The sequence below is a fragment of the Berghia stephanieae genome, chromosome 14 (genome assembly GCF_034508935.2).
Source record: "Berghia stephanieae isolate SIO BIC M18660-M18661 chromosome 14, UCSD_Bste_1.3, whole genome shotgun sequence".
Taxonomy (NCBI): Eukaryota; Metazoa; Mollusca; class Gastropoda; order Nudibranchia; family Aeolidiidae; genus Berghia; species Berghia stephanieae.
In genome coordinates, this window is record NC_088373.1 from 30441234 (window position 1) to 30463733 (window position 22500).

A 22500-nucleotide genomic window follows, 5' to 3' on the forward strand; every position below is an offset into this window, starting at 1 on the left:
TAATTATATATTTATATATATTTTAATATATAAAATATATAAATGGAGCACCAAACTCAATTTATGGCCGAAACAATTTCTGTGAACTCACGTCGTCAGTCGGCATAATGTGTAAAATTAAAATAAATAAATATAATTAATTTATAATATATAATATATTTATATATATTATAAATTAAAATATATATATATTATGTAATGTTTAAAGGTTATCTTTTTCTATGACCATACCAACCTCAGCATGTTCCCAACCCCAAAACTTCCGTGAAAGCTTTGAAGCATTTCCCTTTAATGTAGACGGCATCGCCCCAGAATGAAAAAGGGGCCCTGGTGATTCCGATGTACTCGATGAAAGTACTGTCAATGTAAACAGGAAAAAAAGGTGTATCAATGGCATGATCATAGATAGTATGCGCTTGGCTAAGAAGCTCATAACATTGCCATCCAGAGTATAACAGACCAACACACAAAACTGTGTGCAACCATGAACGTATATAGTCGGGTTTAAAACACGGTTAGTGAGAACTCCCTCATAAACGCGGATGGCAAAAACAATAACAAAGACCCGAGTGACGTCAATTTCGAACTATATCTGTATTAACTTTCCATGTACTCGAGGTCATTGGCCATATTGTAAAATGTGCTCAAAGTTACCTATATAGTGAAAAGTGTTCACAGATTTTGAACTACCTAACAATACGTTTTGTCATTGTGTTACAACTTTCAGAAACAAAGTAGCGTGTTTACATTTGTTCAGAAATTTTCCAATCGTCAGACAGCAACAAATCACGTGATTGATGACTCAGTTGGACGAAAACATGAATATAGTTTCGCTCCCATTCTGCAAGAAATGTTTTGGTTTTTGTTTTAAGTGTCTAACGGCGCTTGTGACAATTTTAGGTCATATCAGGGCCAGTAAAAAGGAAGAAATTGGGATTGTCCAAAAAGTTCAAGTTTTTCAATTGAAAGCACACAAGAGAAAGTAAGACAGGGGGGGGGGGGGAATGGTTCAAATAGGGAAGCGGTGTAGATTTCAAGAGCATAATATCAATGTACTTAGTTTGAGATCACCTAAATGTCTCACCCAGACACCAGCATACGATCCCACTAAGAGGAATACACTCAAATACTTACATTATACACTCAAAACAACAAATATAACAATACAAAACAGAGAGATGATTTACAATGAAAGAATATCAGCTCCAAAATCGTTTTCTAAACATTTGACTGTTTCCCGACAAGGTAAATGACAAAACCAAGTAATCTCATTCCAAGACAAATTGGATTTTTAAAAATTGATAGCGCAATATCCACTAAATGTGCTCAAAGCGCTTTACAGGGTGTCCCTGAGCAACAGCAACATTTAACATGTAGGACGGAATATGACGCTTGTTAGGCGAAATTACAAATTTTGAACAGAGACAACGCTGTTAATGGCAAGGTTCTCTTTTTACACCTAAGTACGGTGAGAGAATGTAAGTAAAGAGCCTTTTCCAAGGACTCAACTATGCGTCAAACGAAGCTCGAATCCAGGACCTTCCGATCCGAAATCGAGTGTCATACATAGTCGTACAAAAAGATATAGGGGTATAGAAGACACAACGAGTGACCACTGTGGGAAGTCAAGAAATCCACCCAGACATATCCATTAAAAGTGACTCGATATTCTTCAGGTGTAAAATATGTTACCCCCTGTGTCAAACCGATAAGACATTGGGTTGTGCTTATGTACTGGAGATTGATAGTGTAGCTATAAATATGAAACTGCGGTTGTAATTTCTGTTGGCTGTGGGGGAGAATAAAGATTCAACTCTTAAAAGCAACCAACTGAAAGTCCTTAGTTCAAACCCCTTTTAACTCCACGATGAGTGACATATGCTAGTTTAATTTGAACAATTACAACAACTTCATCCTCATTTCCTCTTCATCATCATCATCATCATCATCATCATCATCATCATCATCATCATCATCATCATCATCATCATCATCATCATCATCATCATCATCCCCAACATCATTGAACCCATTTCATTTTCTAACAATGTAATCCTGTCATATTTTGTTAATGTGATAGGTCTGCTGATATTTGATATCACACATACACCCCCACATACACCCATACACATACACCCCCACATACACCAATACACATACACCCCCACATACACCAATACACATACACCCCCACATACACCAATACACATACACCCCCACATACACCAATACACATACACTCCCCACATACACCAATACACACACACCCCCACATACACCAATACACATACACCCCACATACACCAATACACATACACCCATGCACATACACCAATACACATACATCCCCACATACACCAATACACATACACATACACATACACCAATACACATACACCCCCACATACACCCATACACATACACTCCCACATACACCCATACACATACACCCCCACATACACCCATACACATACACTCCCACGTACACCCATACACATACACCCCCACATACACCAATACACATACACCCCCACATACACCCATACACATACACCCCCACATACACCCATACATATACACCCCCACATACACCCATACACAAACACTCCCACGTACACCCATACATATACACCCATACACAAACACCCCCACATACACCCATACACATACACCCACACATACACCCATACACAAACACTCCCACGTACACCCATACACATACACCCATACACAAACACCCCCACATACACCCATACATATACACCCATACACATACACCCCCACATACACCCATACACAAACACTCCCACGTACACCCATACATATACACCCATACACATACACCCACACATACACCCATACACATACACCCCCACATACACCCATACACATACACCCCCACATACACCCATACACAAACACTCCCACGTACACCCATACACATACACCCATACACAAACACCCCCACATACACCCATACACATACACCCATACACATACACCCCCACATACCCCCAAACACATACACTCCCACATACACGAATACACATACACCCCCACATACACCCATACACATACACCCCCACATACACCCATACATATACACCCCCACATACACCCATACACATACACCCCCACATACACCCATACACAAACACTCCCACGTACACCCATACACATACACCCATACACAAACACCCCCACATACACCCATACACATACACCCATACACATACATCCCCACATACCCCTAAACCCATACACTCCCACATACACCAATACACATACACCCAGCAATACAGCCATACAAATACACCCCCACATACAACCATAAACATACACCCCCACATACACCCAAACACATACACCCCCACATACACCCATACACATACACCCCACATACACCCATACACATACACCCCCACATACACCCATACACATACACCCCCACATACACCCGTACAAATACATCCATACATACAGCCTTGCACATACAACCCCACATATACTCATACACATACACCCCCACATACACCCATACACAAACACTCCCACGTACACCCATACACATACACCCATACACAAACACCCCCACATACACCCATACATATACACCCATACACATACACCCCCACATACACCCATACACAAACACTCCCACGTACACCCATACATATACACCCATACACATACACCCACACATACACCCATACACATACACCCCCACATACACCCATACACATACACCCCCATATACACCCATACACATACACCCCCACATACACCCATACACAAACACTCCCACGTACACCCATACACATACACCCATACACAAACACCCCCACATACACCCATACACATACACCCATACACATACCCCCCACATACCCCCAAACACATACACTCCCCACATACACGAATACACATACACCCCCACATACACCCATACACATACACCCCACATACACCCATACATATACACCCCCACATACACCCATACACATACACCCCCACATACACCCATACACAAACACTCCCACGTACACCCATACACATACACCCATACACAAACACCCCCACATACACCCATACACATACACCCATACACATACACCCCCACATACCCCCAAACACATACACTCCCACATACACCAATACACATACACCCATGCAATACAGCCATACAAATACACCCCCACATACAACCATAAACATACACCCCCACATACACCCAAACACATACACCCCCACATACACCCATACACATACACCCCCACATACACCCATACACATACACCCCCACATACACCCGTACAAATACATCCATACATACAGCCTTGCACATACACCCCCACATATACTCATACACATACACTCCCACATACACCCATATACATACACCTCTACATACACCCATACACATACACCCACACACACCTATACACATAACCCCACACACCCATACACATACACCCCACACACACCCATACACACACACCCATACACATACATCCCCACACACCCATACACATAACCCCCACACACACCATGCATACTCATACACATACACCCATACACATACACCCCACACACACACACACACACACACACACACACACACACAAAACATACACCCTCCACACAAACCCATAAACATACACCCCCACAGACACCCATAAACATACACCCCCACACATACACCCCCACATACACTCATACTCACACCCCACACACACCAATACACACACCCACACATACACCTGTACACATACATCACCACACACAAACCAATATACACACACCCTCACACACCCCCATACACATACACCCCCCACACACACCCACACATACACCCATAAACATACACCCCCACACATACCCATACACTCCAACCCCACACACACACATACACGCGCGCACACACATTCACACACACCCACACCCCCCACACATACACACAACAACAACACACATACCAACATGCACACATACATATCCACCCATACACCCCACCCCCTGCCGCACACACACAGCAACACACGTACCCACCTCCCAAACACACACGCACACACACAGACACACATACTCACCAACCCACACTCACACAAACACACTCACCCACACATATACCCACACATACCAACACATACCCACACCCACACATACCCACACATACATACACAGAGTAACACAACTACTCACCTACCCAAACACACACGCCCACCCATACACACACTCACACACACATACCCCCCCCCCCCACCACACACACACACACCTCCCCCAACCCCCCAACCCCCAAACCTCACCACACACACACACACATATTGCATAACCTGAATATAACCTGTAGCTATTGCAACAGAGATCCAACAACAGTGGATTAAATATTCATTGACCACAAACCACTTTGTACGACAAATACAAAGGAACAGTGTTAAATAAATAAACCGAATTTCACACGCGACATAACGTAAACAAAGCAATATTCATACGCGGCCGACATTTCACGAATAGAGGCCACAACAGGCACCGGGTTCTTGACATTCTATTGTTTTAAGTTGTCCTTCAGATCCAACATGTACATATATATACAGGTCTGACATCAGAATCCAAGTATGGGCCTAGTTTAACATTGTTGTACTGGACAATATTTTGCGTCATTTTTTTTTTTTTTAGATTTCCATTACAACAATGAGCCCCTAAATGATTTGGGTTATCAGACCTGCGAATTTGTTCACGTCGTTCAGAGACAATTGGCTCATAGAACCGGAATTTATCCCGGTCTCTATAGCAATTGCTTGCTATCCTTTAGATAGGACGCTAGACTATCGCAAAGTATTTTCCGCCAGATCTAACAAACCCAGCTACCCAATCAATACTGAGTGTGTAAGGGGGGTCAAATAAAAAATCTCAGCTTCACAATCAAAGGGATAGAGATCGATTCCGAGTGGAGTCGAGATTTATTTTTTTTATAAACCCTCCTGTCCACCCAGATAGGATTGGATAGCTGATTTTGTTAGATTTGGCGGAAAGTACTTTGAGATTGACTAGCATCCTATCCAAAGGGTAGCCAGCAATTGATTTGTCCGCTTCACGGTATAGAAATGGGGAGGGGGGGGGTAATCTCTTCGTGGACCTAATGACACCGAAGTACTTTTTAACTACCATCCTTTCTTCCTCCTTTTTACTGACGCTGAAATGACGGATGTGTGTCGCAAGCGCCTTAACCCACCCACACACACACACACACACACATACACACACACCAACCCACACACCCACACACCCACCCACACACACACACATAACCCACCTACACACACACACACCCACACACCCACACACACACCCACCCACCCACCCACACACACACACCCACCTACCCACACACCCACACACCCACCCACACACACACACACCCACCCACACACCCACACACACCCACACACCCACACACACACACACACCCACACACACACACACACCCACCCACCACCACCCACCACACCCACCACCACACACACACACACAACACATACACACACATACACACACAACACACACATACACACACATACACATACACATACATACACACATACACACACACATACACACACATACACACATACACACACATACACACACATACACACACACATACACACACATACACACACACATACACACACATACACACACACATACACACATACCACACATACACACACATACACACACATACACACACAACACACACACACAACACACACATACACACACATACACACACATACCCAACACACAACACACACATACACACACTACACACACATACACATACACATCACACATACACACACATCACACACATACACACACATACACACAACATCACACACATACACACACATACACATAACACACAAACACACCACACCATACACACAAAATACATAAAATCATAAATAGTGCGTGCAGTGTAATTCACATTATGTCCAATGAATAAATGATATATCCGAGTGGAACGCATCGCTTTTGAGCTATTGATTTCCGTATCCTTTGTTCCATTTGAATAAGCCCACGGACATGTCATTAATCATCTCCATGCTCTAGGCGTCTTTGTATCGCCCTGTCAGGCGTGTCTTATGCATTGATGGTGATTCAATGAATTCTCACGTGTTTTCTTAAATCTTTTTTATTATCTTTTCGTTTCGTTTCATTGTTGCCTTGAATTCCGTTCTTCTTTTTGTTTAAATTAACGATTACTCTTTTATCTTCTGATTAGGTCGAGTATGTTTTTTTTCTCTATTTTTTTGCTATTTTATTTTTCAATCTTTCTTTAATGTGACGCTTACTGTATTATCTTATGATTTTTTTTTTTTTCGTTTCATTGTTACCATTTATTTCGATCTTTTTATTTAATAAACGGTTATAATAGATTTTTTGAAGAAGAAAACGGTAAGGGCTGCCTGAAGCCGTGATCGTAAAATACTATCGAAAGAGTGAAAATGGAAAGGCTTCGTATGGGAACAAAACAGACAATGGACGTTTCGGGTACAAACCCTTCGTCAGCACAACAATACACAAATAAACGTGGATAACAAATAAAATATAATGAAAAATAACTTGTATCGTCTGTACTCAATGGTGGTTGCAGTATGAATGAAATGTTAGCGTGGCGTGGGTAGAGGATAGGGTGCCCCAGGGGGGGGGGGGTGATCTAATTGATAAGCAGAGGTCAGCGTCAGGGAACAGAACTTTCCAGACTATAATGGAAGATAAAAGACATATTGGTAGTAGTAGTAGTAGTAGTAGTAGTAGTAGTAGTAGTAGTAGTAGTAGTAGTAGTAGTAGTAGTAGTAGTAGTAGTAGTAGTAGTAGCTGTGCTGGTAGGGGATCAAGGTCGCAGGATTTAATGGGGGCTTTTTTAAAATCAAATCTTTTATAAAACTAGATGAAACTGGATTGAACGTTTCAAATGGAGTACCACAGAATGTATTTGTATCTAAAAATGGTTAATCTAAAAGGTAGTCTGCGTTTGGTTAAGAAGCTTACAACATTGCCATCGAGAAGTATAACGGACCAACACACACAAAACTGTGTGTAACCTTGAACGTTTATACTCTAGTTAATACAGTTTAGTGAGAATTACTCATAAATATGGATGGCAAAAAACAATAACAAAGACCCGATTAACATCAACTTCATTCTATTTATAGATGCAATACGCTTGGCAAAGAAACTCACAACATTGCCATCCTGAAATATAACGACCAACACACAGAACTGTGTAACCTTAAACGTTTATAGATAGCTCGTCGTTGAGTCACTCAGGTCTTTGTTATTGTCTTTTGCCATCCGCGATTATGAGTAATTCTCACTAAACTTTATTAACCAGACTATAAACGTTCATAGCTACACATAGATGTGTGTGTTGGTCCGTTATATTTCCGGATGGCAATGTTGTGAGTTTCTTAGCCAAGCGCAAACTATCTATAGTCTGGTTAATACAATTTAATGAGAATTAATCATAAACATCTGAGTGACGTCAACTTTGTTCTGTCTATAAATAGTTTGAAGATGACGTCACTCAGGACTTTGTTATTGTTTTTGCCATCCGCGTTTATGAGTAATGCTCACTGAACTGTATTAACCTGACTATAAACGTTCATGGATACACACAGTTTTGTGTGTTGGCCAGTTATACTTCCGGATGGCAATGTTGTGAACTTATTAGCCAAGTGCATACTAGAACTACTCATAAAAATAGCTGGCTAAAATCAGTAACTAAGAGCTGAGTGAAGTCAATTTTGTTCTATTTATAGATCTTTTGCCGAAAAAAGCAACACAGAAGAGCAAGAAAAAGAGAGAGGAAAAAAAACGTCAATTTTGCTGAAAAAAATGATTATGTTGCGGTTATGTGGTCTAGTGGTATGACACTCGCTTTCGGATCGGAAGGTCCTGGGTTCGGGGCCTCATCGGCGAATAGTTGAGTCCTTGGAGAAGGTTCTTTTCTCACATTCGCTCACCGTACTCAGGTATAAAATGAGTACCTGGCCGTTTACAGCGTCGTCTCTGTCAGAAAAAAAATTGTAATATCGCCTAACAGGCGTCATGTCCCGTCCTAAATGTTAAGTGTGGCTGTTGGTCAGGGACCCCTTGTAAAGCGCTTTGAGCACTTTTAGTGGAAATTGCACTAAATAAAATCTCAATTGTAAATTAAATATATATATATAACAGCTATGTCCGCGGTTTATCTGAATTTTTAGTAGGTAATTTAAAAATATTTCTCTTGTTTTTGTTTTTGGCTGAAGAAGAGTTTTGAGCTCAAAACGCTCCGTGTTTTGTACTATGTTCTTTTTTTTTAAACTGTTCTCTTCATTATCGTTCATTAAAGATGGTATGTAGTTGACGTCACACGGGCCTTTGTTATTGTTTGTTGGGGATTTTTTTGTATTCAAGATTATGAGCAATTCTCACTAAACTGTATTACCCAGACTATAAACGTTCATGGTTACCATAGTTTTGTGATTTTTAGCCAATTAGTAGTAGTAGTAGTAGTAGTAGTAGTAGTAGTAGTAGTAGTAGTAGTAGTAGTAGTAGAAATAGTAGTAGTAGTAGAAATAGTAGTAGTAGTAGTAGTAGTAGTAGTAAGTAGTAGTAGATAGTATAGTAGTAGTAGTAGTAGTAGTAGTAGTAGATAGTATAGTTAGTAGTATAGTAGTAGTAGTAGTAGTAGTAGTATAGTAGTAGTAGTAGTAGTAGTATAGTAGTAGTAGTAGTAGTAGTAGTAGTAGTAGTAGTAGTAGTAGTAGTAGTAGTAGTAGATAGTAGTAGTAGTAGTAGTAGTAGTAGTAGTTAGTTAGTAGTAGTAGTAGTAGTAGTAGTAGTAGTAGTAGTAGTAGTAGTAGTATATAGTAGTAGGAAGAGGAGGAGAGAGGATAGAAGAGTAGTATATTGAGGTTGAGAAAAGAGAGGGAAGAAAGAGAAATAATAAGTGATGAAGAAAAGAAGGAAAAGAAGAGAAAAGAAAGAAGAAGAAGAAGAAGAAGAAGAAGAAGAAGAAGAAGAGAAGAAGAAGAAGAAGAGAAGAAGATGAAGATGATGATGATGATGAGATGATGATGATGATTTATGATGATGATGATGATGATGATGATGATGATGGATAGATATTCCTACTTACCAAACCCTCCGAGAATAAATAGGACCCACACCGTCATATTATCCGTTTCAACAACATACATTTCAACACCGTTTATTCCTCTGGTACGTCTCGACTTAAAATATTATTTGTATATGACCCGCTCACTGGAAATGACAAAATAATATGGATAAATATAATATTTAAAAAACAACAAAAACACACATTGCACTTAAAGAAAACGGGATCGATAGAACGTTTAAGAGAATGCAAGAATTTAATTACAGTGGAAGTTGCATAACCTCAACACTTTTAAAGTCAACCTCCGCTTATAGTGAATTGTTTTTGTTAATTCGAAACTTTGTGTACTTTATCTTAGCGGTAAGTTAAGCACAAGTCCAAAGGTCAGACTTTAATGGTCGCTGATCGGGTAGGTAAGTGGTAATGTCTGAATGTGTATAAGAAATAGATAAAGTGTTCACATTTCTTTTCTTTAGGAAAAATGGACACTTAATCATAAGGCAAAATGGAATGTCGGCCACGTATCTTGAAAACATTGTATAAATGATATAAGTGGTGATGATGATGATGATGATGATGATGATGATGATGATGATGATGATGATGATGACGGTGATGATGATGGCGATGATGATGACGATGATGATGACGATGATGATGATGATGATGATGATGATGATGATGATGATGATGATGATGATGATGATGATGATGATTGATGATGATGATGATGATGATGATGATGATGATGATGATGATGATGATGATGATGATGATGATGATGATGATGATAACAACAATAATAAATTCAACCGTCTTCAGGAAGATCATCAGCACCATTATTGTAAAGGTCGTTGAGATGGAGATTAATAATCACATTACTTGGGATTTAAAATTTTATCTTTTCATCATCATCATCATCATCATCATCATCATCATCATCATCATCATCATCATCATCATCATCATCATCATCATCATCATCATCATCATCATCATCAACACCACCACCACCATCACCACCACCATCATCATCACCATCATCATCATCACCACCACCATCACCCCCATCATCATCATCATCATCATCACCACCATCATCATCATCATCATCACCACCACCATCACCAGCATCAAGACTTCAACCATTTCATCGTTAAAAAACAGTAAACAGCGATATTGTTTGAGTGAATTGTCACTTGAAAACCTCTTGAGTCTTTGATCTTAAAAGGAAACCAATTGTATTTCAATATCGATTTTAGGTGTACAATTCACCTCGATATCTTATCGATTCCTCAGTTTGTTCATTCTGCTCTAGATGACATTAAACTGCTAAAAGCTCTTGAATGTAAATAGTATTAAACCAAAAAAGAAAAAAATAATAATATAATAACTTTTCTAAAAACAAAAAACAAAAAAAAAACAAAAAAAAAACCAAAATACTAAACACAGAATGTTTTGCGGTCAAAACCTTTCTTCAGCCAACAACAACAACAATAATTAAAAGATAAATATTGTACTCATCTTGGGACTGATTCATGGACCGAGACTATAACAATAGTACGAGACTATTATATTATCTATTGTCTCGGACTAAAACGCGCTACGAGCTATTCATGAAGCCGGACTATGCAAAATCTTGAACTGAACGAGGGACTAAACGGGTGAAAATTATACCAGCGATCTAGCAGGCGTAAATAGCGTAGTCTAGGACTAAATATCACAATTATGATATGATGTGCTACTTGCTGGTGGACGTAATACGCTTCAACAGTCATGACGTCACTTCCCTCGTAATGACGCATGGTAACTTAGTAACTGGCTCTAAACTATCGGAACAATGGCGGACGCCCTTATGAAATGTTTCTCAGACGAGCATTAAAAGCGTATCAAGAGGGGAAAAAAACATTATAAATCTGATCATGTTTTGACTTTTGCACAATCTGATCACAAGACATATATGAAAAGTTCAAGACAGCATGAAGAATAAAAAGGACCAATTTTCATTGTTTAGAACCACGATGGCCGCCGTTGCTGGGCGACCTGACATCAGACTATTGAATCCGATCGTACAGCAGTTAGAGCATGGTTACACCGTGGATAAGAATCATTTAAGTGCTATCGTTACTTTTATTACTGAAAACATTATACGCACATTCTTAAACAATTTTTACAGCCCTTAACTTGTCTCACATTATTGTCCACAAACTAAGGGACTGAATTTGTAAGTAATGCATTCATCAATAGAACAATACAGAAGGCGTCATGAGGATTTTATTCAGCTATAGATAGAATGAAGTTGACGTCACTCAGGTCTTTGTTATTGTTTTATAATTATTTGTTGTTTTTTTTTTTATTGTTTTATTTTTTTTGTTTGTTTGTTTTTTTGTTTGTTTTTTTTTTTTTTGGGGGGGGGGGGATTGTCATCCATGTTTATTAGTAATTCTCACTAAACTTAACCAGACTGTAAAAGTTCATCGTTACGCATAGTTTTGTGTGTTGATCCGTTATACTTCCGGATGGCAATGTTGTGAGTTTCTTAGCCGAGCGCACACTATCGATAAAAGGAACGAAATTGACGTCATTCACCTCTTTGTTAATGTATTTAGACAGCCATTTTTTAAAGAGTAGTTCTCATTAAATTCGATCAACCAGACTACAAAACTAAAACGTTCAAAGCTATACATAATTTTGTGTGTTGTTACGTTATATCGGGCTGGCGACTGTTGTGAGTATTTTACCTAAACGAATAGCATCAATACAATGGTAAAAGCCTGTGTGTACTTATTTGCAGGTCTTGTAACCTAATTCTTTATGGGCTTATTAATTGTTGTAATGGAAATCTAAAAAAAAAAATGACGCAAAATATTGTCCATTACAGCAATGTTAAACTAGGCCCATAAGTGGGTTCGGATGTCAGACCTGCATATACTTAGACGTCGGTACAAGCATTTTTGTACCATAAACTATAAAATACCTATAGATAGTTCGAAGATGACGTCACTCAGGTCTTTGTTATTGCTTTTTGCCATCTGCGTTTATGAGTAATGCTCACTGAACTGTATTAACCTGACTATAAACGTTCATGGATACACACAGTTCGTGTATTGGTCCGTTATACTTCCGGATGGCAATGTTGTCAGCTTGTTAGCCAAGCGCATACTATCTATAAAATACCTATATAAAGAGATCCCTAATTAACGATTCACCTAGAAATATAAACATTATTTTATATTAAAGGTTGTTTCGGTTTGCTTTTTGTTCTTTCCTTTCCAACTTGTAACTCACTCATCCCTAACAACGACTATATCCCTAGCATACCGTAGCCATCGTTATGTCATAGCCTAATCGTGGCCTTTGTAAAGTTATGGCCTGATACTGACCAAATAATGACGTCAAAATGCCAGTCTTTTGCCACAAAAGAAAACAAATCGTGAGTTGTATTCAATAGTTCAACCAATGAAATAACTTGTTGCCATGAGCTCTACTAACGACAACTCACTAGGCAGTGCAAAAACCAAATAATGACGTCAAACTGCCAGTCGTTTTGGACCATGCCATACTACTTCGAAGGCTACAAGTTACTTTCGGCATATCAGGCACTGCTCTAAACTGGTTTGCATCATATCTTACTCAAAGAACTCAATCAGTTTTAATTGGGGAAGTAACTTCGTCAGAGCGTGACCTTCATTTTGGTGTACCTCAAGGATCCGTTTTAGGCCCAGTCCTTTTCGTACTTTACACTTCCCCTGTTGTGAGAATCTTAGAGCAACATTCTCTCGCTTACCATATGTACGCCGACGATACCCAGATATATAGCATGTGTTTGCAATCCGATATAGTTTCAAAGATAACTGTTTACGAACAATGCATCAACCATGTGATGAGATGGATGTCTGCAAATAGATTAAAATTAAATGGCGACAAGACTGAAGCCTTATTCATTGCTAGTTCCAATAATAAGACAGATCCATTTACACTGGCACTGACAATCAACGATAATGACAAAATACAACTCACAACATCAGCAAAAAATCTCGGCATCACCTTAGAGAGTGATCTGTCTAAGAACAAACATATTAACAATGTGAGAACAAGTGCTATCTGCATTCTAAGAAATATTAGAACAATCAGACCATTTATTAATAGGGAAACTTGCAACAAATCTCCCGAATTACTACAGCAGCTGCATTGGCTGCCAGTGGACCAGCGGATTAAATATAAATCTTCAACTATCGTTTTCAAATGCCTGGAGGGCTCGTCACCAGCATATCTCTCAAACCTTGTTGAACGGTATAACCCACAGCGATCGCTTCGATCAACGAACGACCTCAAATTGAAAACACCCCGCTGTCGAGTGAAGGCTGGTGAACGCGCCTTTCAGCATTCTGGTCCAAGGTTGTGGAATTTACTACCACTAGAGAGACGTTCTTCGTCTTCACTTGAAGAATTCAAGCGTCGATTGAAGACATTCTTATTCCGACAGGCTTTCTTTTGATTATGTGTATAATTAGCGTTGTTCGTGTACTGTGTTAGGGCTTAATGATTAAGTTAATCTATGTTATGTGCCCAGAGCCCTCCTGATGAAGGGATGTTTGGCGCACTATAAATCTATACCATTATTATTATTATTATTATTATTATTATTATTATTATTATTATTATTATTATTATTATTATTATTATTATTATTATTATTATTAATATTATTATTATTATTATTATCATTATTATTATTATTATTATTATTATTATTATTATTATTATTATTATTATCATCATTATTATTATTTCAGTATCAGGCTATAACATAACGATGGCTACTGCCTGCTACTGAAATCCAAAAGGACTGGCAGTTTGACGTCATTATTTGGTTTTTGCATGCACCGCCTAGTGAGTTGTCGTTAGTAGAGCTCATGGAAACAAGTTATTTCATTGGTTGAACTATTGAATACAACTCACGATTTGGTTTCTTTTGTGGCAAAAGACTGGCATTTTGACGTCATTTTTTGGTCAGTGTCAGGCCATAACTTTACAAAGGCCACGAGCATACCCGGCGTTACTTTTACCCCATGCCTATTTATTACATTCTTCTGAGACAAATGAAAGGCGTATTATCAAACCTATTGTTTTTTAGTTTTGTGCATGTTAATAGCAGTTAAATAAAACTATCTATGTGCATGCTCATTTTTTTAAACACTTTTTTCCAATTTTGAAAAGTAGCAAAATCTCTAGGATTGGGTGAGTTAAAGTTGTTTGTTTATTGTTCCTTTCAATTTTAGTTTCAGACGTGGAGCGTTATGTGGTTGTCAGAATGACATAAATAAATATGGAGCTATAGAAATCGATGGAACCAGAAATTCTTGCTCAGAAAAAAAAACTCCGTAACAGGTCAAATCGGTCACATAAAAAACATCGTATTGATGAGGTAACGTAACAGGCCTTGTCGGTCACATTGAAAAACCCCGTATTGATGTGTTAACGTAACAGGCCTTGTCGACCAAATAGAAAAACCCCGTATTGATGTTTTAACGAAACAGGCCTTGTCGGTCACATAGAAAAACCCCGTATTGATGTTTTAACGTAACAGGCCTTGTCGACCAAATGGAAAAACCCCGTATTGATGTTTTAACGTAACAGGCCTTGTCGACCAAATAGAAAAACCCCGTATTGATGTTTTAACGTAACAGGCCTTGTCGACCAAATAGAAAAACCCCGTACTGATGTTTTAACGAAACAGGCTTTGTCGACCAAATAGAAAAAAAACCCGTATTGATATGTTAACGAAACAGGCCTTGTCGACCAAATAGAAAAACCCCGTATTGATGTTTTAACGTAACAGGCCTTGTCGACCAAATAGAAAAACCCCGTATTGATGTGTTAACGAAAAAGGCCTTGTCGGTCACATAGAAAAACCCCGTATTGATATGTTAACGTAACAGGCTTTGTCGACCAAATAGAAAAACCCCGTATTGATGTTTTAACGAAACAGGCCTTGTCGACCAAATAGAAAAACCCCGTATTGATGTGTTAACGAAAAAGGCCTTGTCGGTCACATAGAAAAACCCCGTATTGATATGTTAACGTAACAGGCTTTGTCGACCAAATAGAAAAACCCCGTATTGATGTTTTAACGAAACAGGCCTTGTCGACCAAATAGAAAAACCCCGTATTGATGTGTTAACGAAAAAGGCCTTGTCGGTCACATAGAAAAACCCCGTATTGATGTGTTAACGTAACAGGCCTTGTCGGTCACATAGAAAAACCCGTATTGATGTGTTAACGTAACAGGCCTTGTCGGTCACATAGAAAAACCCGTATTGATGTGTTAACGTAACAGGCTTTGTCGACCAAATAGAAAAACCCCGTATTGATGTGTTAACGAAAAAGGCCTTGTCGGTCACATAGAAAAACCCCGTATTGATATGTTAACGTAACAGGCTTTGTCGACCAAATAGAAAAACCCCGTATTGATGTGTTAACGTAACAGGCCTTGTCGGTCACATAGAAAAACCCGTATTGATGTGTTAACGTAACAGGCCTTGTCGGTCTCATAGAAAAACCCGTATTGATGTGTTAACGTAACAGGCCTTGTCGATCACATAGAAAAACCCGTATTGATGTGTTAACGTAACAGGCCTTGTCGACCAAATAGAAAAACCCCGTATTGATGTGTTAACGAAAAAGGCCTTGTCGGTCACATAGAAAAACCCGTATTGATGTGTTAACGTAACAGGCTTTGTCGACCAAATAGAAAAACCCCGTATTGATGTTTTAACGAAACAGGCCTTGTCGGCCACATAAAAAATGCCGTATTGATGTGTCAAGCAGAACCAAATTTAGCGGATATTGCGCTATATAAAATCTCTAGTCTTTTTTTTCAATATTATCTAATGATGCCCCGAGTACGTGCGTAAGGGGAGCGATCTATATTCATGTTTTCGTCCAACCAAGTCATCAATCACATGATTTGTTGCTGTCCTACGATTGGATATCTCTTAACAAATGTAAACACGTTGCTTCGTTTAGAAAAGTTGTAAACCTACCCATGTGTCAAACTGAACAAAATGAACTGTCGTGTAGTTAGATATTTAATCAAAAGTTGTGATCACTTATCACGATTTGGGTCACTTTGAGCACATTTTACGATGTGACATATGACCTCGAGCACATGGAAAAGTCATATAGATCATTCGCATTGGTTAGGGTTTTGTAAAATAAAATTATAACCTTCTAAATAAAGCCATACCTTAACTCTAGTCTGTTTTTCTAAAACTATAAATATTTACCACCTTAACCACGCTGATATAAAAATTTGTATTGAGCAATATGCACTAAACATGCTCAATTCGCTTTACAAGATGTCCCTAGCCTACAGTAACGCTTAAACATGTATGACGACACATGCGGCCTGTAAGGCGATATTATATATTATTTTTTCGGACAGAAACAACGCTATTAACGGCCAGGTACTCGCTTTACACCTGAGTACGGTAGGGAGAAATTGAGTAAACAGCTCTTTCCCAAGGACTCAACAATAAAAAATGATCCACTCAGAGCAGGACTCGAACCCAGGAACGCCCGATCCACAGGCGAGTGTCATTCCACAAGACCACATAGTATCACAATACCGTTTTGTACATATTATGTGTCACATGTAAAATTCGAGTAGATTGAATCGATGATAAAAAATAATTATCGTAAGCAATAGATAGTATGCGCTTGGCAAAGAAGCTCATAACATTGCCATCCGGAAGTATGTCGAACCAACACACAAAACTGTGTGTATCCATGAATGTTTATAGTCGGGTTAATACAGTTCAGTGAGCACTACTCATAAACGCGGATGGTAAAAAACAATAACAAAGACCTGAGTGACGTCATCTTCGAACTATCTATAAAATAATTGCAATGGCAACATCAGTGCTGACTCAATTAACAAAGATTTGGAAAAGTAGCATGAGTCTTAATGTAAAGATCAAAATGTATAAATCACTGGTGTTGTCAACCTTGTTGCACGGATACGAAGCCTGGACACTTACAACGGATACACAACGGCGCATAAGGGTGTTTGAAAGCAAGTGCTATAGAAGACTGCCACGCGTGTCATATACGGAGCATCGCACAAACGAAGACGTCCTGGAAGAAATAGAAGCTCGGGCAGGCCCACAAGAACCTCTTCTAGTGACTGTGAAGCGCAGAAAACTGTCTTGGTTTGGACACCATACTCGACACGATAGCCTGAGCAGGACAGTCCTACAGGGCACCGTCGAAGTCCAGCGCAGAAGACGGCGCCAAGGAAGATGTGGATGGACAATATAAAAGAATGGACAGAGATGTCGGTTCCGGATCTGCTACATAGGGCTAGCAACAGGCAGGCATGGAGGAAGACTGTAACTTCTGCTTCACGCAAGTCCCCCCGACGACCATCCGGTCATGGGATTGAGTGAGTGAGTGAGTGAATGAGTGAGTGAGTGAGTGAGTGAGTGAGTGAGTGAGTGAGTGAGTGAGTGAGTGAATAAAATAATAAATTAGCTGTCACTGGCGCCAACTGAACATAACAGCGTTCCTCTCGGGCACTACTATAGAATTGAATTATACAGCTATGTGGTCTTGTGGTATGACACTCGCTTTCGGATCGGAAGGTCCGGGGTTCGAGCCTCTCTCGGCCCGTAGTTGAGTCCTTGGAAAATGCTCTTCACTCATATTCTCTCACCGCACTCGGGCTATTAACAGTGTTGTCTTTGTCGGGAAAAAAATTATATTATGATATCGCTTAACATGCATCATGCCTCGTTCTACATGTTACGTGTTGCTGCTGTTTGTCAGGGACCCTTTGTATAGCGCTTTGAGCACGTTTAGTGGATATTGGGCTATATATATATATATAAAAGCTCAAGAATACCTCCCTGAAGATTCCATCAAAATACCAACGGATGGATGAAACAACGTTATAGGATGAAGAAACCGAAGGAGGTGAGGATGATGAATTATATTAGCTGTCGTCTATTGTATTGGCCAATCATTCGAGAAAACTGCATGATCACGTGATCAATCATTTCTACTACAATTATACAATGGTTTCTATTATGTCAATTTTAAGTCGGTTGGTGATGAAAACGAATCGATTCCATTGCGATTTCACTTTAACAATGACGACAGGTGAATGAAAGGCGGGGGGGATTATAATATTAGAAAGAAATTGAGCATTCGTGTTATGTTAAGACCGTGTGTTAGTCTTATTAAGTCAATCATTCATCCATACATAAATATTGATTCTTCTCTCTTCTTCTTCTTCTTCTTCTTCTCTCTTCTTCTTCTTCTTCTTCTTCTTCTCTTCTTCTTCTTCTTCTTCTTCTTCTTCTTCTTCTTCTTCTTCTTCTTCTTCTTCTTCTCTTCTTCTTTCTTCTTCTTCTTCCTTCTTCTTCTTTCTTCTTCTTCTTCTTCTTCTTCTTCTTCTTCTTCTCTTCTTCTTCTTCTTCTTCTTCTTCTTCTTCTTCTTCTTCTTCTTCCTTCTTCTTCTTCTTCTTCTTCTTCTTCCTTTCTTCTTCTCTTCTTCTCTTCTCTTCTTCTTCTTCTTCTTCTTTCTTCTTCTTCTTCTTCTTCTTCTTTTCTTCTTCTTCTTCTTCTCTCTCTTCTTCTTCTTCTTCTTCTTCTTCTTCTTCTTCTTCTTCTTCTTCTTCTTCTTCTTCTTCTTCTTCTTCTTCTTCTTCTTCTTCTTCTTCTTCTTCTTCTTCTTCTTCTTCTTCTTCTTCTTCTTCTTTCTTCTTCTTCTTCTTCTTCTTCTTTCTTCTTCTTCTTCTTCTTTCTTCTTCTTCTTCTTCTTCTTTCTTCTTCTTCTTCTTCTTCTTCTTCTTCCTTCTTCTTCTTCTTCTTCTTCTTTCTCTCTTCTTCTTCTTTCTTCTTCTTCTTCTTCTTCTTCTTTCTTCTTCTTCTTCTTCTTCTTCTTCTTCTTCTTCTTCTTCTTCTTCTTCTTCTTCTTCTTCTTTCTTCTTCTTCTTCTTCTTCTTCTTCTTCTTCTTTTCTTCTTCTTCTTCTTCTTCTCTTCTTCTTCTTCTTCTTCTTCTTCTTCTTCTTCTTCTTCTTCTTCTTCTTCTTCTTCTTCTTCTTCTTCTTCTTCTTCTTCTTCTTCTTCTTCTTCTTCTCTTCTTCTTCTTCTTCTTCTTCTTCTTCTTCTTCTTCTTCTTCTTCTTCTTCTTCTTCTTCTTCTTCTTCTTCTTCTTCTTCTTCTTCTTCTTCTTCTTCTTTCTTCTTCCTTCTTCTTCTTCTCTTCTTCTTCTTCTTCTTTCTTCTTCTCTTCTTCTTTCTTCTCTCTTCTTCTTCTTCTCTTCTTCTTCTTCTTCTTCTTCTTCTTCTTCTTCTTCTTTCTTCTTCTTCTTCTTCTTCTTCTTCTTCTTCTTCTTCTTCTTCTTTCTTCTTCTTTCTTCTTCTTCTTTCTTCTTCTTCTTCTTCTTTCTTCTTCTTCTTCTTCTTCTTCTTCTTCTTCTTCTTCTTCTTCTTCTTCTTCTTCTTCTTCTTCTTCTTCTTCTTCTTCTTTCTTCTTCTTCTTTTCTTCTTCTTCTTCTTCTTCTTCTTCTTCTTCTTCTTCTTCTTCTTCTTCTTCTTCTTCTTCTTCTTCTTCTTCTTCTTCTTCTTCTTCTTCTTCTTCTCTTCTTCTTCTTCTTCTTCTTCTTCTTCTTCTTCTTCTTCTTCTTCTTCTTCTTCTTCTTCTTCTTCTTCTTCTCTTCTTCTTCTTCTTCTTCTTCTTCTTCTTCTTCTTCTTCTTCTTCTTCTTCTTCTTCTTCTTCTTCTTCTTCTTCTTCTTCTTCTTCTTCTTCTTCTTCTTCTTCTCTCTTCTTCTTCTTCTTCTTCTTCTTCTTCTTCTTCTTCTTCTTCTTCTTCTTCTTCTTCTTCTTCTTCTTCTCTTCTTCTTCTTCTTCTTCTTCTTCTTCTTCTTCTTCTTCTTCTTCTTCTTCTTCTTCTCTCTTCTCTTCTTCTTCTCTTCTTCTTCTTCTTCTTCTTCTTCTTCTTCTTCTTCTCTTCTTCTTCTTCTTCTTCTTCCTTCTTCTTCTTCTTCTTTTTCTTCTTCTTTCTTCTTCTTCTTTTCTTCTTCTTCTTCTTCTTCTTCTTCTTCTTCTTCTCTTCTTCTTCTTTCTTCTTCTTCTTCTTCTTCTTCTTCTTCTTCTCTTCTTCTTTCTTCTTCTTCTTCTTCTTCTTCTTCTTCTTCTTCCTTCTTCTTCTTCTTCTTCTTCTTCTTCTTCTTCTCTCTTCTTCTCTCTTCTTCTTCTTTCTTCTTCTTTCTTCTTCTTCTTCTTCTTCTTCTTCTTCTTCTTCTTCTTTTCTCTTCTCTTACTCTTCTTCTTTGATCTATATCTTTCATGTCTTTCTTTCTTCTTCTTCTTCTTCTCTCTATTTCGTAGTCTGTCCGCACACTATCTCATTTGAATTAGTAATAACGATAATGTTTTCACTCTACTGCCGTTCATTCGCAAAGATTTGAGTCTGGTTAGACACTAATTATTCGAACTCAAACATACATAATTTATTCAAGCGGACAATGCCTCATTGACCAGCCTTACTTGTTTGAGTATTTGTTAACACTAAAGATAGATTAATTTTTATGAACACTGTATTCACTCGGCCTTTGATATTGTTTTTTAATGAGTTTATATATTATATTATATATATATGCGCTTGGCTAAGACGCTCACAACATTGCCATCCGGAAGTATAATAGACCACACACAAAATTATGTGTAACCTTGAATGTTTATAGTCTGGTTAATACAGTTTATTGAGAATTACTCACAAACGCGTATGGCAAAATACAATACAGAAGACCCGAGTGACGTCAAGTTCATACGCGCTTTACAAGGGGTCCCTGGCCAACAGCAACACTTAATTAACACGTAGGACGTGACATGACGCCTGTCAGGCGATATTGCAATTTTTCGGACAGAGACAACGCTGTTATTGGTCAGGTACTCATTTTACACCCGAGAACGGTGAGAGAATGTGAGTAAAGAGTCTTTTCCAAGGACTCAAAAAAGCTCTGAGCGGGCTTGAATCCAGGACATTCAGATCCGAAGCGAGTGTCATACCACAAGAGCATATAGCCGCACAATATTATTGTTTTTAGTCAGCCATTTTTATGAGTAGTTCTCATTAAATTTCAACCTGAGTTGAAATAGTTTGACAAAGCGCCAAATGCTGACCTTTGGACCAGAACAAACCAAGAACAAATGGATGTCCAGGTCAGACGCAGAAGGTGGCCATACCCTGCGGAAAGAGCCCTGTAATATAACCACAAAGTTTTTTCACAAAGTTTATTCAATCTTAGGCTTTCGCCA

At 38.8% G+C, this 22500-nt stretch overlaps 1 protein-coding gene across 1 annotated transcript in view; it reads left to right on the forward strand.

Moving 5' to 3' along the window:
* Window positions 1-22500, forward strand: part of LOC144959801 (uncharacterized) — a gene marked incomplete in the record, with an annotated part of 101386 nt that overhangs the window by 48507 nt on the left and 30379 nt on the right.